Raw genomic sequence first — 17,938 nt, forward strand, 5'->3', positions numbered from 1 at the left:
AAACTCAGGCAAGTGATGAAAGATAACCAGAAGAGGCAGTAGTTTTATATGCCAAATCAGGATCTCTCTTTTGGATGGGTAAACGCTTTGTTAGAAATGCAGTGTCTTTTGCAAGCCTCAACAAGAAGTATTAACTGACCTACTGGTGCCTTCTCTTGGGGTTCAGAGTGCAAATTTCAACTGAAAGAATAGCAAATTTCTCTCTCACACAGGATTCTATCCTGGGTTCAGATTAGACTTTCTCCACCTCCTAGTCTTCCCTGGGCCAATGGCAAACAAACAACCCAGTTGTCTATATTAGGCAGCCTCTTCCTGAATGCAGACCCTCAGTCTCAGGAGAACAAGACAGTCTGTACTTCACACCACAGTGAGATATATTAATACTTTCTGGGTCAACTCAGAAGTGGGACCAACAATCCCAGCAACCCAACTATTGCCAGCAAATGGAGGGACTGTGCCCTCCGTAACCCCAGAGATCCATTAACTAGAAAAATCTGAAAAGCTATGGTATTTGACAGGCTCTATACAGTTGAATTGCCTGGCTTCTAGAAGCCAGCTCAGAAGAACGAGAAATGTACACTGATGAATTAAACCAAACACTAGGGTGAAGGCCAGGCCTCAACCAATACTCTCAGGAACTGCCCAGGAACTAAAGTTGATGCCTACCTCCAATTGCCCGTAATTTGCTTGGGGTTACACTTCCATAAGACAAGGTGGAAATGGCAGAAAGAGTTAAAAAAAAATTCAGGCTTAATTTAAAAACTTGGAGTTAGGTCCACAGGAAACAAAATTCAGAGTGCGAGCATACTCTCTCTTACCCTTCCACTACACCTAGGGTTCATTCAGCATTTCTGTTGATTCAGACAGTATCCTAAGGTATAAGGAAAGACACTAAAAGAGGGCATTCTGATTGGCTTGGAAACTTCCCCTGGGAGGCCTGCTGCATAAGCCAAGCCAGCCCCTCTGCAGTGAGCAGGGAGTGAGGTCAGGATCTGCCAACATCAGATTAAGAACATTCTAGAGGAAAGGATGAAATAAATGGAACTGTTTTCCTACAGTCCAGAAGCCAAGGATGTAACAGGGCTAGCTGAAAATGGAGGTTACTAAATGGAAAAATTCCTGTTTACATCCATAGCAGTATTTGCCTTTGGTGATAACCCCACACCATGGACTAAGAACATTAATGGAGGTACTATACTTACTCAAGTAGAGGCCAAGACCTCCAAATTCATACTAGTCTTTCAATTCCTGACATTTTCAGAATCTGGGGAGCACAGGAATGCAGTGATTAACAGGCTTAGACTAAACGTTCTGCCTTTAATATGCCATTTTAAACTACCTCTTCAGATCCAGCATGCATTCCTTGTAAGGAAATATCTACCAGAGGCCCTAAGAAGCCCAACAGATGTCATTCTCAGATGGAGGAGAAGCTTTAGAACTACAGAAAGGAGCCCCCAAGCCCCTGCATGAAGAGCTGAGCTCATTGTCAAATACTGGTATACAAGGAGCCATGTCTCAGTCTCACAAACTACCACCTGCCCATCTGTCAAAGTCAATGCCAGCTAATATAAACGAAGAAGTAAAGGAGGGCCGGGTGCAATGGCTCACGCTGTAATCCCAGCACTTTGGGAGGCTGAGGTGGGAGGATCACAAGGTCAGGAGTTCAAGACCAGCCTGGCCACTATGGTGAAACCCCATCTCTACTAAAAATACAAAAATTGTGATGGTGCTCACCTGTAGTCCCAGGTACTTGGGAGGCTGAGACAGAAGAATCGTTTAAACCCAGGAGGCAGAGGTTGCAGTGAGCCAAGATCATGCCACTGCACTCTGACCTGGGTGACAGAGCGAGACTCCGTCTCAAAAAAAAAAAAAGAAAAGAAAAGAAAAAGAAGAAGGAAGGAAAGAAGGCAGGCAGGCAGGAAGGAAGGAGAGAGAGAAAGGAAGGAAGAAAGAGGAAGCTGGTTTTATTTATTTTACTACTGGTTCAATCACCAGAGAAAACTGATTATCAGTAAATCCCTGAAATACAGTAAAAGTATTATTCTGTTTTAATCATATTCTTAACCATAAGTGGTAATCACAAATGGTCTTACCACATTATCTGTGAACTTGGGGAGTTACAGCCTCTCAAATGCTGTTAATTATGTACTTGATTATGCCCTAGAACTATTAGTGGATTTCTTTTGTACTTTTTTCCTTCTTCTGTATTGTACTTCAAAGCAGGCCTAGACTTCAGCCTGTTTGTCAATCTGTTGACAATACTAATGTAAAAGGGATGCCTGAAAGTATCCTTTCACCAAGAATCCATCCAATTCCACTGTAACCCCAAGTCCTAATACCACACAATTCATAGGTAGCTGAGAAACAGTCTGACTATGATTCCCACTGCACACAACCGGGCAAGGCACTTGGCCTGATCATGCCACCCTGGGCAAGACTTCCTGCTAAGAGGAAGGAATGCTGATCTAAGTCAGTTCAATTTTCTACCTGTATCAAGGAAAATGGGACCAAGACAAAAATGTTCTTTGCATTAGTAAATTATATGATGTATATTTAAATGAACTTTTAAAACACAAAATAAAAAATCCTTTAAAATGCCAACAATGGACATTTTTCTGTGCTCTTTGAAGGCCATTATTGTTATTATTGTTATTAGACATATACAGTAACAGGTGACATTTTCTAAGTATGCGTTATATGATTAGGCAATGTGTTAAGCACTTTATTCATTATCTCATTTACTCCTCACAATGGCCTTATATGATAAGTTCCATTACAATCTCCTTAAAGATGTGGAAACTAATGTCCAAAAAAGTTAAATATTTTGCCCACAGTAACATGCTAATAACAAGAGTCTGACCTGGAATCCAAAGTGAAAGCATGGTCTCTTAACACCACAACTGTGGTCAATGTATCTCAATGGCCTGAAAAGGTTTACTTAAGTTAAAGATATGCTTTGTCACCACTTAGTTAAATAAATAAATAAATAAATAAATAATTATTCCTGACCACAAAAAGCCAGGAACCTTTGACCGATTGTGCAACATACTATGATCACTAACTCCATAAAATTATAATCTTATTAGAGAATGGAGATAGAGAAGCACTGGGTCAAAGAGTTCCTAAAGCAACTGGGGGAGGGTGAACAGTGTGGAAAGATAAGATGATTCTGAGGCAAGACTGCCTCTAGTTCTGATGATTCCAATGCCCTGTTCTGGAGAAGGCTGGCTTCAGAGAAGGAAGGAATTTACAAGACATCGGAAACATTTCTCTGGTGCTGTAGTCAGGAGCTAAATTAATAAAGGGCAGCACCTGAAATTTTTATAAAACTTCACAGTTTGCAAAGTGCTTCCACATACATCACATCTCATTTCATTCACACAGTTCTACAAGGTTCATACATAGGGCAGGTGCAGATACAGGTTCATGACTTGCCCAAGATCACTTAGGCAGCTAATCCTGAGTGGGGCTGGGAGTAGAATGCAGGTCTTCAGCTTAGTCTAGGGTTCTTTCCAATAAACTGTGCTGCCTCTAACCAAACTAAGGAATTCCTTGATAGCTGAACACTCATGAAAACAGATCTATGTCCCCTCTAAACAGCATGGAAAAGAAAGAAAAGAAAAAGAGAAAAGGAAAGAACCCTCTTTACAAAGTACTGAGAAATCACAATTAGCAAGGGAAAGTTATTAGCAACCATCCACCTCATTATCCATCCAAAATTAGCTTCAAACCAGGAAAAGAACCAGCTCTCAGCAGCAGCAACAGGAGGTTCAGAGCCTGACTCACTGCCCTGCCTTTCATTACTAAGGGCTTTCAAACAAGTATGTACCTTCAACAAGAAAACACACACTGCCTAAAGTTGGGAGGCCAACAGAAGCATCTGTTTGCTCCCTAGGTCAAGGGTCATCCAATATTTTGGAAAAACCCTAAATTTTAGAAAACCACCTCCCACCCCACCCTCTTCCCCACCCACTATCTTAAGTGACTGGGCTCAGATCTGCAAGAGTTTTGGAAAGTATTAATATCAGTGCATTCAGAGCAACAGTAGGATAAAGAGGGAAACTGAACAGTGGTTACTGGCTTTAAGGGAGGAAGAGACTAGAAGCTGATGTTAGAGGGGGTAGCAGGCAGAGCATTAAAAATGGAGGCAGCAAACCCAGGAGAAGCATAATGTAAAATTGCATAACTAGGGATGGGGGATGGGAGGCAAAGATGACAGCTGGGACTAGCAGCCGGAGAAAAGGAGGAGCTCGCTGGCAGGAAAAACTGGATGTGTAGATATGTAGCAGAGGGTGAGAAGAAAAAGGGAACACAGAAGAGCAAGTTAAGCCCAATCCCAGGAAAACTGCTTTCATATATGCCCTAAGGAAGTAAAAAAAGCTAGCCTAGCCCTATATAGGACAGACTATCATAATTTGTTACATTTACCTCCAGGGCAACCACAGAACAAGAAATCAGACTAACTTTCTCTCTCCCTCAGCTGACTACTGCCAAGGCCAGGCCTTTAAGTCTTGCCTGCTTTTGTCACCTTTTTTTAAAAACAGCTGTTCCCTTCAAACCCCCTCTACCTCTAATTCCCTGTGGTTGGCTCATGCTGTTCTCTCCTTCATGCCTCGTAATAAAGAGAAAATGACAGCCAAGGTCATCAGAGCATTTCTCTCCTCTGTCTCTCTCTCACACACATACACAAATTCGAATCATCTACCTCAAAATAAAGACTGAGCAAGACCCACTGACATCTAAATGTAAATACAGGAACTATGAGTATTTCAAATGTCTAAAGGACCCTTAAGTGTTGTGAGGCTGCATAGACTTGAGCCTACACAAACTACTGTACAGCCTGCCTATCCTTCCTGTTAATCAAGAAACAGATCATTCATCACTATTCCTTAATACCAAAGGCAGATCAGAAGTCTACGTGCACTCATTCTGTGTGTACTGACCAAGGGTAAGGCAGGCTTGAAGCCCCGGGAGCAGTGGAAATGGCATCACTTCATTCTCTGCAGCAGGAAGAGGTACCATGGATTAGTCTCATCTCTAGGTAGAGATGGCAGCAATTACAAAGCATTTTCCAAATTCAAACCTGCTCCTTCCACAGCTACCTTGATCAGGCAGATATGACAAAAGTCTGGAAATTAAGATCATCCCCATCACTAGCTTCTAAACCAGGGTCCACCCTTTATTCAGAAATTATACCATTCAAAATGACCAAAGGCATCCGTACTAGTCAGCCTTCTGCTTTGGAGAAATAGGGGAATCTAGTCCATGCCAAGAGAAACTACATAGTTTAGTGACCAAATTGCAGCAAACTCTAAAATCAGTTGTCTGGATTCACATAAGGCTCTCTCACTAACTGTATGACTGTAGGCAAGTGACCTAACCTCTCTGAGCTTCATCTCCCTAATCTGTAAAACAGGGCTAATAATAGCAGCTACCTCACAGGGTTATTGTGATTATAGGAGATAACATAGCTTAAAACACTACCTGACACATAGTAAGCACTCAATAATGTTAGCTATTATTATATGTCTCCATAGAAGTAAGTGCTAAACAAGCCACAGGCAGCAGCCTGCAGCACTGCTCCACAACAGGCTGGGAAGCAGAACTTTACATCCAAAATGAGTTTAACTTAAAATCCAAGTTCTTCAAGAAACAACAAAAAATTAACCTGAACTTCCCGAATAAAATGAGAACCAGAACAGAAATGTTAACTGCAGAAGGGAATGAAAAAGAAGGGAATTCTTCATTCCTTCCTATCCTTAGAGCATACTAGAATGAAGAAAGTGGTAACAGCAGACATATGTATGTGGACTCAAGGAATTAGCAAGTGTTTTCAGAGTTATAAACCACTAATTCTGAGATATTTTGAATAATCTGTAAAGTCCAAGAATAATGAGAATAAAGAGAGGCAATACAAATTCTCCTTTTCAAAAAAAAATTCTTCTAGAGTCAAAAATAAACCTATCAATTACAAACCAGGCTGCTTAACAATATTTGGGAAGATACTGGATATTGAGCAGGCTAAACTTTTAATTTACAAAATATAAGATGTAGTTATGGAATCTGAGATCATGTCACATTAGCTTAATTTCAGCCTAAGAAAAGGTGTCAGGTTTTGAACCACCACAACATAAATTCTCTTAACTTTAAGCAGTTTCTTCAAATGGGAATGATGCCACTTACTTTATAGGGTAGTTGTGAAAATCATGTTACATTATGTGTAAGAGTTCTGTAAACTATAAAACTCTATGCAAATGTTAAGTTACTTTCGGACAGACAAGAAATAAGCATTTGGTATGACGGATCTCCCTCAACAAAAACTTTCGTTCAGTCCTGTTGCCAATTCCTACTGACAAGCTAAACAAGCATGATCTACCTAAATCTGTAGGTTTAAAAAAAAAGTCAATGACAAAAAAGAAAAAACAGTATGATTTAAAAAAAAACATGAGCTGCTCACGCCTGTAATCTCAGCACTTTGGGACACCAAGGTGGGCTGATCGCTTGAGTCCAAGAGCTCGAGACCGGCCTAGGTAACACGGCAAAAGCCTGTCTCTTCAAAAAAATTAGCCAGGTGTGGTGGTACATGTCTATGATTCCAGCTACTCAGGAGGCTTAGGCAGGAGAATCACCTGAGTCCAGGAAGTTGAGGCTGCAGCACGCTGGGGTCACAACATTGCACTCCAGCCTGAACGACAGAGGAGACCCTGTCTCAACAAACAAAGAAAACAAAAACTATGGGAATCTCTCATCTCAGAAAAATATAACCAAAGTTTTGCATGTTTCAGGGGTATTCCAGACCCTGAGTCTAGATTGTACTGCTGTTAGATGAGTGAACAGTTAAAGGTCTATTAAGATGAGAGCTCACCTTATAGGGAAATGAGCCATGGTTTAAAAAACCTGGGATGGATTTTTCAACTTATTCAACCCCAGTTTCCTCACCCGAAAAATGGGGACAATGATTCCTATCTTCTTCATAAGGTAATGGCAAGATTCACACGAACAATGTATGTAAAATTACTTTGCAACCTGTAAAGATATACATGTAATAACATGTCAGTTTTATGCAAGCATTCTACTCTATTAGGTAAAGAATGATCTAAGGCCAGGTGCAGTGGCTCATGCCTGTAATCCCAACACTTTGGGAGGCTGAGGTGGGAGGACTGCACCAGTGTGGGCAACATGGTGAAATCCTGTCTCTACCAAATAGCTGAGCATGGTGGTGTGCACCCCTAGTACCAGCTACTTAGAAGGCTGAGGTAGGAGGACCAATTGAACCTGAGACGTTGAGGCTGCAGGGAGCTATGATCATGCCACTGCACTCCAGCCTGGTGACAGAGTAGAGACCCTGTCTCAAGGGAGTAAAAAAAGAATGATCTAAACCAGTCCTGAGTGTTCTGTTAACATACCTCAAAAGTAGTGTGGAAGAAACTGGGGGCAGGGCTCACACACATCCATGAAGGAGGGGGATGTCTATTGGACTGACTTTTTCCAAATCTTTCCATTTTCCAAAAGAAAAAAGCATTGCAAACCACTGATCCAGAGAATTAACATGTTTCAAATAGAAAGTGACATTAAATGAGGTAAGGTTGCCAGAAATTAATAAAAATGATTTAGAATAAATTCTGGTTAAAAAAAAAAATCTTATAAAAATAGAACCTGACATCAGACCTGAGAAACAGAAAGAAATGGAAAATGTAGGCCGGGTGAGGTGGCTCACATCTGTAATCCCAGCACTTTGGGAGGCCGAGGCGGGTGGATCATCTGAGGTCGGGAGTTTGAGACCAACCTGAACCACATGGAGAAAACTCGTCTCTACTAAAAATACAAAATTAGCTGGGCGTGGTGGCGCATGCCTGTAATCCCAGCTACTCGGGAGGCTAAAGCAGGAGAATCAGTTGAACCCGGGAGGTGGAGGTTGCAGTGAGCTGAGATCGAGCCATTGCACTCCAGCCTGGTGACAAGAGCAAAACTCACCTCAATAAAAAAAAATTGGAAAATACTAAAAGCAAAGAGAAGAATCAGCTCAGAATTGAACCCCTCTTGCATTTCTTCTGCACGTCTGTCTTCCAAGGGTCATGCCTATGATCCTGAATATCCTCACATGGACTCTAACAGATTGAAAACTCTGCCTGTATGTTATTTATCAGAAAATACTATGGCCATCATGCGGTGGCTCACGCCTGTAATCCCACCTACTTGGGAGGCTGAGGCACAAGAATTGCTTGAACCCAGGAGGCGGAGGTTGCAATGAGCCCAGATCACACCACTGCACTCCAGCCTGGGTGACAGAGCGAGGATACGTCTCAAAAAAAAAAAAAAAGAAAAAGAAAATGCTAGCCACTTCTAGGCTTTTACAGTGCTCAGGTAAACAGCTTCATTATCAAAGACACTGCTGGAGACTAACAACATTCCTTCTTCACCCCAGGGAGGAAAAAGGCATTTAATTTACTCTTGAGCAGTCAGATCCAAGAAAGTGAGGCCAAATACAATAAATCAGGGCCCATTTTGACTTTGACATCAAAATGACCATGACTTTTTTAAAACTAAAGATGTGTCTGTCCAAGGAGAAAAATGCAGTAGCCACAAACTATTGTCAAGCTAGTCTTTTCAGGGGAATTTTAGGTAATTCACTTCCTAACTTCACAAATAGTACTTAAGCTGCTGGTCCATAAGAGAAAAAGCTAGTTTTGCTAGCCATTAAAAACCAGGAATGTCTCATGCAAGGGAAACAGAAAAATGCACACAAATAAGCTGTATCTTAAAGAGAGTTCTTAATGAAAGGTCTGGTTCAAATATGTAAGTGAAATCCTTACATATTTAAGCAAATGCTCATTAAGGTTCTCTTATCCCAAGAGACTGTCAAAAGTAGCTAAGGGCAGAACTAGAACTATACCCAAAATGGAGCTTTGAGGCCAAAAACAATTTTAATTAATTAAAAGAAAAATAATACCAGTTACAAAACATTATAAGAGTTACTTCAATTGACTCTCCAGTTAGCATTAAAGCCAAAATGAAAACAATATACCAGAAAGGTTTAATACTTCAACTTGACAAAGATTCTTTGCTTGACCAATATCTAGGCTTCTGAATCTTCTCCTAGGCCCATCTGTGAACTCCCTTATAAAATTTAGTGTTTTTTTTGTTTTTTTTTTTTTTTTTTTTTGAGAGGGAGTCTCGCTCTGCCGCCCAGAGCGAGTGCAGTGGCCGGATCTCAGCTCACTGCAAGCTCCGCCTCCTGGGTTTACGCCATTCTCCTGCCTCAGCCTCCCGAGTAGCTGGGACTATAGGCGCCCGCCACCTCGCCCGGCTAAGTTTTTTGTATTTTTTAGTAGAGACGGGGTTTCACCGTGTTAGCCAGGATGGTCTCGATCTCCTGACCTCGTGATCCACCCGCCTCGGCCTCCCAAAGTGCTAGGATTATAGGCTTGAGCCACCGCGCCCGGCCATAAAATTCAGTTTTAGCAAAGAACCTTGCTAAGTCAATTTACCAAGAACCCCCATCCTTGATCACCCTCAATATCAGATCAGGTTCTTCAGCCTCTGTCATTCCCTAGATGAGGTCTGATCAACCTGGCCTATCCTCAGTGAGAATGTTTAGGTTGGCTTAACCAAATCCTCCTTACCCCTAATGTTTCCTCTTAGTAATTTTCCATCCACTGACCCCCACTTGCCTATGCTGTATTCAGAGTTGGGCCCATCTCTCTCCCCAGTGCAGAGTTTCACTGCAGTGGTCTGGTCCCTGCACCTATCACAATGTTCTGAATAAAGCTTTTCTTACCATGCTTAACAAGTATCATTTTTTTTTTCTTTAAGAAGTTGAATAAACCATTCTCAAAAGCCATAGGTAATTACTGCTCAAAAGCTAATCTTTGCCAATACTTTTTCTGTGAAATGCACCTGTCTATAAATTCAGCATTAACTTCTGATAACAAGCTTACTGACAAGTTGCTTGACAACAACTTGTCTCTGACAACACAGTAACAGTCACGACTTAAATGTTAAGATAACAAAATTCATCTCATTCTTCCATCATCATATATCATTGAATATGACAATGAACACAAGCAGTCCAAGCTGATAGTCTAAGTATAATCTAGAAGACATTTTCACTGAAAGAGGTAGTAAGCTACCTCTCCCCACCTTTTTTTTAAACAGCCATTCTCAGAAACCACAGAGTCAAAAACTCTGCCCAGAAAGAAATTCAAGTTTGAATCACAGGATGTTAGGTAACAGGAGTCCTAGTCTTCCCAGCTGATGAACTATTAATATTTCCAAAGCATAAATAGCTTATAGCAGAAATCACACTGAGAACTTTGTCATTATGTACAAAAGGCAAAGCTTTCCTTAGATGACAAAATTCTAAAGCAGCAATTCTTAAATTTTACCATGCAGCAGAATCATTTGGAGGGCCTGTTAGAACACAGACTGAGGCCTGAGACTGCACTTACAACAAGTTCTCAGGTGATGCTCGTGCTGCTGCTCCAGGGACCACACTCTGACAATGTCTTGGAGAATCTGAAACTGTGCAAATTTTGTGCAAATTTTCAGCTTTTTGAAATGGAAGGAAAATAAAGGGATAAGAGCCACACAGATGTTTCTGAAATCATACAAAGACTCTCCCATCATCTGGGTCTGTGATCCATGGCCAAAAGAAGTAGAGTAGCAAAACCAGTTGCTAAAAAACTGTGTCACTATGATTTCAAAACAATGTCTTTTATCTTGGATTTGTTCAGTTTTCCAGTGTATACATTCACAGGATGCCTTCAATTTACCATTTATTGAGGTCCTGTTTACCAAGGACTGTGCACAGGGATAAACTTTGTTCCTAAATGGATTTCAACCTTGCAAGACACAAGACAGAATAATCAAAATACAATACCACTGATAACAGCACTTCTATGACAGATATGTATAACAGAAACATACATGAAAAAGTAATTTTGTTGGAGGAGTGGACTAATGTATACCTAGAAAGCTTATGCATTAAAATCTAAACTTAGCCTTGTCAGTTGGGGGGAAAAGATGGTCTTGTTCTAGGCAAGAGGAAACACCATGAGCACAGTACTACAAATAGTAGGAATGAGTTCTAGATAAAGGTGAAAAAATTCAACATTTTTGAGTGCTATTATATGTCAAGTACCTATTAAGTGCTCATGCTATTCAGAAAAATAGGGCAGATGATATCCTCAAGACCTCATAATATAGGGAGAATGGCGGGTATCCTGTAAGCTATGAAGAGCATATTCTAAAATAAGCAGCTTGGGCTTCTTACCATACAGCAAGGGGTATGACTGCTGTGACTGGTGGCAGTACAAAGGTTGTCAGAAATAAGGAAGTCAACAAGGAGTTAAGAAGCTCCTTCAATAATCCAAATGAAAAATGAGTCCAAACTAATTATTGAAGGAATGGTGAGAAGGTAACAGACATGAGAACTGTTTACAAGATAGAATCAAGTGAACTTATTGACGTGGGGTGGGCAGTGATACTACAACTGCAATAAGGGAAAGCATGCTGAATTGGCTTTAGAGACATCTGGAGATATCCAAATATAGTTAAAAATAAGGATCTGATATGCAGGAGAGAGGTGGAGGCTGGAAATATGCACTTGGGAATCATCAGCTTGTGGACGTTGAAGCCATGGGAGGAGATGAGCTGACTCAGGGAGGATGAAAAAGAAACTGAGAATGGAACTTTCTATATAATTATACTTCTTTCCAAATGATTCACCACTGAATGCAATGTACTTCCATTAGGATAAAATACCCTAAGTTAGGAACTAATTCCCTTCCCATATCTAGACAACACTTTTAATAATGTCAAGTAAATATTTTATTACTTTGCTTCAGAAGACTTAAAACTCCATGTCAATGACTCAGATACAAGGCACAATATCCATACCAGAAGGTCTCAAATCAGCATTACACTTCGCTTGAGTAGAGTGTGTAATGCTATTAGCCTTTACAATGAATCCTGGCCGGCCAGGTGCAGTGGCTCCCGCCTGTAAACCCAGCACTTTGGGAGGCCGAGGCAGGCGGATCACCTGAGGTCAGCGGTTTAAGAGCAACCTGGCCAAGATGGTGAAACCCCACCTCTACTAAAAAATACAAAAACGTAGCTAGGTGTGGTGGCGGGCGCCTGTAATCCCAGCTACTTGGGAGGCTGAGGCAGAAGAATCACTCGAATCCAGGAGACGGAGGTTGCAGTGAGCCGAGATGGCACCACTGCACTCCAACCTGGGCAACAGAGCGAAAGTCCATCTCAAAAAAAAAAAACAAAGAATCCTTAACTTCTGAGAAAAACAGTATCCATATGGTTCCAAAGATTACCTTTGGAAATGCTTTTTTCCCCTTATTTTTTGTATGATACATAATAATTGTATGTATTTATATGACACATCATAATTATATATATTTATGGGATACATAGTGATGTTTCTATATATATATACGATGTGTAATGATCAGAGGGGGTAATTAGCATATCCATCATCATCTCAGACATTTATCATTTGTGTCGTGAACACTCAGTATTTTCTATTTTAGCAACATGAAAATATATATTACTATTATAGTCATCCCACATCTAGTATTTTCTAGCTATAAAACACTAGAACTTACTCCTCCTATCTAGCTTAACGTCCTTAAACAAATCCCTCCCTATTTCTTTCTTCCCTCACCTTCCTGTTCTACTTTTTACTTTTTTTTTTAGAGACAGGGTCTCACTCTTGTCACCCAGGCTGGAGTGCAATAGCATGATCATAGCTCACTGTAACCTCGAACTCCTTGGCTCAAGCGATCCTCCCACCTCAGCCTCTAGAGTAGCTAGGACTACAGGTGTGTGCCACCCCACCCAGCTAAGTTTTTTAGTTTTTTGTGGAGATGAGGGTCTTGCTATGTTTTTTGTACAGTATGCTGGTCTCAAACTACCAGCCTCAAGTGGTCTTCCTGCCTTGACCTCCCAAAGTACTGGGATTACAGGCATGAGCCACTGTACTGGCCTACTTTTTACTTCTATGAGATCACCTTTTTTTTAGCTTCTGCATACGAGTGAGAACATGCAGTGTTTAAATTACCGTTCCTGGGTTATTTCACTTAACATGGAATGCTTTTTGTGGAGAAAAAGCTAACACATAATCCCAACCAAATTTTCTCAACTTTTAAAAAGGAAAACATGCGGAATCTCAGCCTAAAGCCCACAGCTAAATCAACTTCCACTCTGCAGTAAAGAGTACTGAAAAGAAACAAAGCCAATATGCCACAGACCAGTGATTCTAGAGAAAATATTAACAGAAATAGTACCTCCTATTTTAGACTGTGATAAAAGTTCATTAAATATTACAATGTTTATGCCCCTTTTCCTACCTTCTGGTCCTCTCCAGTATTTCCGTAAAGATTAAACAAGTATGATTTTGGAAAATAAGGATATCACTGATACACAGACAAGTGAACAAGTGACTCTTCACTTCCACAATGGCATGAAATGGGAACATTTTCCCCTCTCTAGGCCCCAGTGGTTTCTCAATTTAAAAAAAAATTGAGGATGCTCAGCAGAACTTTCCTGAGTCTTATTTTGAATTTTGAAAAATGAGACAAATTTGACTCTGTTACATATGGACCATATGGACAATGTGCTGAAACTGCAAACATTCCCACTACTTAAGTTGTGGTAGTAGCAAAAATTATTTATACAGTTACACTGAGCCAGAGTCCAAAGAATATTTGATATTTGGTGTGACACAGTTTATGAAGATCCTGTATTTGTCCCTGAATTCTCAACAACTCATTATTGTTCATTCAGGAACACAAGGAACATCATTCTTAAAGTAATACGCAATTTCACTCCCATTAAATGGGAATTTATCACATATTCAACTCACTGTTAAATAATTAGAAGATCCCACTTGTGGAATTTAGTATGCCAATCTCGAAACAGACTATCAAGAACACTTTCTTAAAATTAAATATATACTCCCCAACCCAACAATAAAATACTATTCAATGCTTAAAAAAAAAAAAAAAAAAAAAAAAAAAAAAAAAAAAAACACTCTCAAGCCATTAAAAGCCAAGGAGAGACCTTAAATGCATATTACTAAGTGAAAGAAGCCAATCTGAAAAGGGTACACAGTATATTTCCAACTACATATATGACATTCTGAAAAGGGTAAAACTATGAAGATAATAAAAAGATCAGCAGTCCCAGGAGATAAGAAGGAAGGAGGGATGAAGAGGTGGTACCCGGGATTTTTAGGATAGTGAAACTATCCGTATAATACTATAATGATTAGCATATGTAATTACATATTTATCAAAACTCATAGTATGCACAACATCAAGAATAAACCCTAAACTCAAAGTCCTAAACTATGGACTTTGAGTGATGATGTGTCAGTGGAGGTTCATCAACTGTAACAAACGTACCACTCTGGTGGGAATGTGATAGTGGGGAAGCTGTATGTGTGTGGGGACAGGGGTACATGGGAACTTTCTGTACTTCCTGCTCAATTTTGCTGTGAACCTAAAATTGCTCTAAAAATGCAGTCGATTTTTTTTAAAGTATCAACTGAAAACTACTTATAACCATGTACTGAGGTTTATTTGTACTTGAAACTGAGCATATCTGATTGCAATTTTTCAAATGATAATAAATGCAAAGCTACTTTTGAGCAATCAGAAATCACTTCTGCTCAGACAAGCTAGTAATGTTCACCTATCTCGTGTTTCTGATGGAAGCACAGAAAACATGGGACAGGTTGGGCATAGTGGCTCACGCTTGTAATCCCAACATGGGAAAGCCAAGGCAGGAGGACTGCTTGAGCCCAGGAGGTCAAGACCAGCCTGGGTAACATAGAGAGACCCTGTGTCTTACAAAAATGTAAAGAATTAGCCAGGCATGATGGTGTGCACCTGTAGTCCCAGCTACTCAAGAGGCTGAGGTGGGAGGAACACTTGGACCCAGGAGGTCGAAGCTGCAATAAACCATGATCACACCACTGCACTCTAACCTAGGCCCATAGAGCGAGACCTGTCTCAAAAAAAAAGAAGAAAAGAAAAGAAAACAATGGACTCTTAAACCTTAAGATCTATCAGACTTCCACTAGGCTATCTTAATTAATGTCCTCCTAACTCCATTTAAACAGAAATCTCCCATGGTAGGGAAAAGAATGTTATAGGAGGAAATCTCCTAAGCCTTCATCACATTAAATGCCCAGGAGAATAAATTACACTTATGGGTAAGGTAACCATATAATTTGTCATCCAAACCTGAATACTTGTGAGAGTGAAAGGGGTGCTGTTAATAATTCTGACAAGGCAATAGTTACAAAATGGGAATTATGGTTACTTGACTTACAGGGAACCTGGAGGATGTATTATGTAAGGTTAAGCAACTAGAGTGGAGATATCCCAGAATAAAATTCTAGGTCAAATAAACTTCTAAATACAGTATATTTGTGATTTACAAACTTGGAGCAATAATTTTCCAAGAATCCCTTTGACTGTTAAATATCTGTGTCTCAGATTCAAATGTATCAAGTCCTCCAAACTACCTCCAAAATTCCTATTTTATTTTTATTTATTAAAATTATAAATCTTCCACCTTATTCTTCTGCATTCAATATTAACTGGTAACTATACCACTCTTGGCTAATTTTTCCATTAACCAGAACCTGTCTTACTACATAAAGTACACAATTCAAGGCCCTACTGCTCCAAAAGAAAATGCTTCTCTTGATTTTAAATGGCAGTATACAAAGATCAATGAACCCTAATATTTACAAAGGGTAGTCCTCCACTTAGTAATTTCAGAGTATTATCATACTTAGTAAAATCATAAACTCTGGTTAAAAAAAAATAGGCCAAGATTGTGTCAGCTAGCATTGACTCTCTAGAACTTATTATCGTATACTCTCTAATAGTGTCTCAGAAATGAATACGAAGCTATATGGCAACAAAATGCTGGACTTTTTTTTTTTTTTTTTGAGACAGAGTCTTGCTCTGTCGCCCAGGATGGAGTGCAGAGGCATGATCTCAGCTCACTGCAACCTCTGCCTCCCGTGTTCAAGCGATTTTCCTGCCTCGGCCTCCCAAGTAACTGGGATTACAGGAACCTGCCACCATGCCTGGCTAATTTTTGTGTTTTTAGTAGAGACAGGGTTTCACCATGTTGGCCAGGGTGGTCTCAAACTCTTAACCTCGAGTGATCCGCCTGCCTCAGCCTCCCAAAGTGTGGGGATTACAGGTGTGAGCCACCGTGCCTGGCCTGGACATATCAATTTAAATTGTAACTTTTTGAAAAGTATATTTAAGCCAGATGTAGTGGCTCACGCCTGTAATCCCAGAACTTTGGGAGGCTGAGGCAGGTAGATCACTTGAGCTTAGGAACTCCAGATCAGCCTAGGTAACAAGACAAAACCTCATCTCCATAAAAACTACAAAAAAAAAAAAAAAAAAATTAGCTGGGCATGGTCGTCCACACCCGTAGTCCCAGCTACTTGGGAGGCTAAGGTGGGACGATCATTTGAGCCTTGGAGGTGGAGGTTGCACTGAGCTGAGACTGCGCCACTGTACTTCAGCCTAGGCAACAGAAGGAGACCCTGTCTAAAAAAATAAATAAATGCTTATTTACAGAAATTATTCCATTTATTAAATACATACACATATATTAAAACCTGAAACCTCAGTTCCCTTGTGCATATAATCAGAAGACTGGAACGGAGAGTTTCTAAGGTCCTTTCAGCTTTAACATTCTGAAAATCTATGTATTTGTAGATGTAATTGATGAATTAATTCTAATGCCATATTCTACGAATCCATGAAGATGCATAAGGTAAGAAAGAATATATGGGCCGGGCGCGGTGGCTCACGCCTGTAATCCCAGCACTTTGGGAGGCCGAGGCGGGCGGATCACAAGGTCAGGAGATCGAGACCACGGTGAAACCTCGTCTCTACTAAAAATACAAAAAAATTAGCCGGGCGCGGTTGTGGGCGCCTGTAGTCCCAGCTACTCGGGAGGCTGAGGCAGGAGAATGGCGGGAACCCGGGAGGCGGAGCTTGCAGTGAGCTGAGATCCGGCCACTGCACTCCAGCCTGGGCGACAGAGCGAGACTCCGTCTCACAAAAAAAAAAAAAAAAAAAAAGAAAGAATATATGTTAATAGATTATAAATTATTTGGAAACCAGGATATGTCTCTAATTTTGTTTCCCCACAGTGCCTTGCTGCACACATTATACTCAATATTTGTTAAAAGAAAGGTGAGGAATAAGATTCTTATTAATGAAGGATTCAGAAAAAAAATCCTTTCGTTAAATTTCAACCAATTAAGAACTTAAAATGTACTAGTCATGTTAATAAAAGTATAATAAATGAAACCATCTTTCTTTGATTAGTGGAGCTTTTCATAGAAAGGTGGCCATCAGAGCCACCTTTCTTAATTCAACAGAATCATATTAATACATTCTAAAAGACTAGACTATGATATATTTGAATTTACCACAGATACCTTAGAAGTTACCTTTTGTTTAAAAAAAATCAAATCCCTAGTGTCAGTTTGCTTTCTAACAAGCAAGGGAATAAATTTGAGCTTAAAATAGATTTCTTATTTGAGTTTTTACTTTACAGTTAGGCTTCAACTTAACCACTGTTTTCCAAATTAGATAGTGATGCTGCCCATCACTAAGTCTAAAAGAGATGGATGTTCATAGTCTCTGTGAAACTCCTAGCATCAAAAACAAACAGCCTAAAAAATCTTTTTTTTTTTTTTTTTTTAAAGATAACCTTGAAAAAAACCATGGTGGTACAGGCATGGACATATTCTAACTATTCTTAAAAAATAAAAAAGAACATTTCAAAAAGATTTCATAACTAATGTCTCCAAAAGGAAATTCATTATAATAGCAGCTAGCCTTTAATGATCATTTATGTATCAGACATAATGCAAAGC

The 17,938-nt window shown here is 40.0% G+C and overlaps 1 protein-coding gene across 4 annotated transcripts in view; it reads right to left on the reverse strand.

Moving 5' to 3' along the window:
* The window catches only part of NPTN (neuroplastin), a 72,857-nt gene that overhangs the window by 37,200 nt on the left and 17,719 nt on the right, over window positions 1-17,938 (reverse strand). The gene's annotated exons all lie outside the window — the stretch shown is intronic.

This window comes from Theropithecus gelada, chromosome 7a (assembly GCF_003255815.1).
Source record: "Theropithecus gelada isolate Dixy chromosome 7a, Tgel_1.0, whole genome shotgun sequence".
NCBI classification, from domain to species: Eukaryota; Metazoa; Chordata; class Mammalia; order Primates; family Cercopithecidae; genus Theropithecus; species Theropithecus gelada.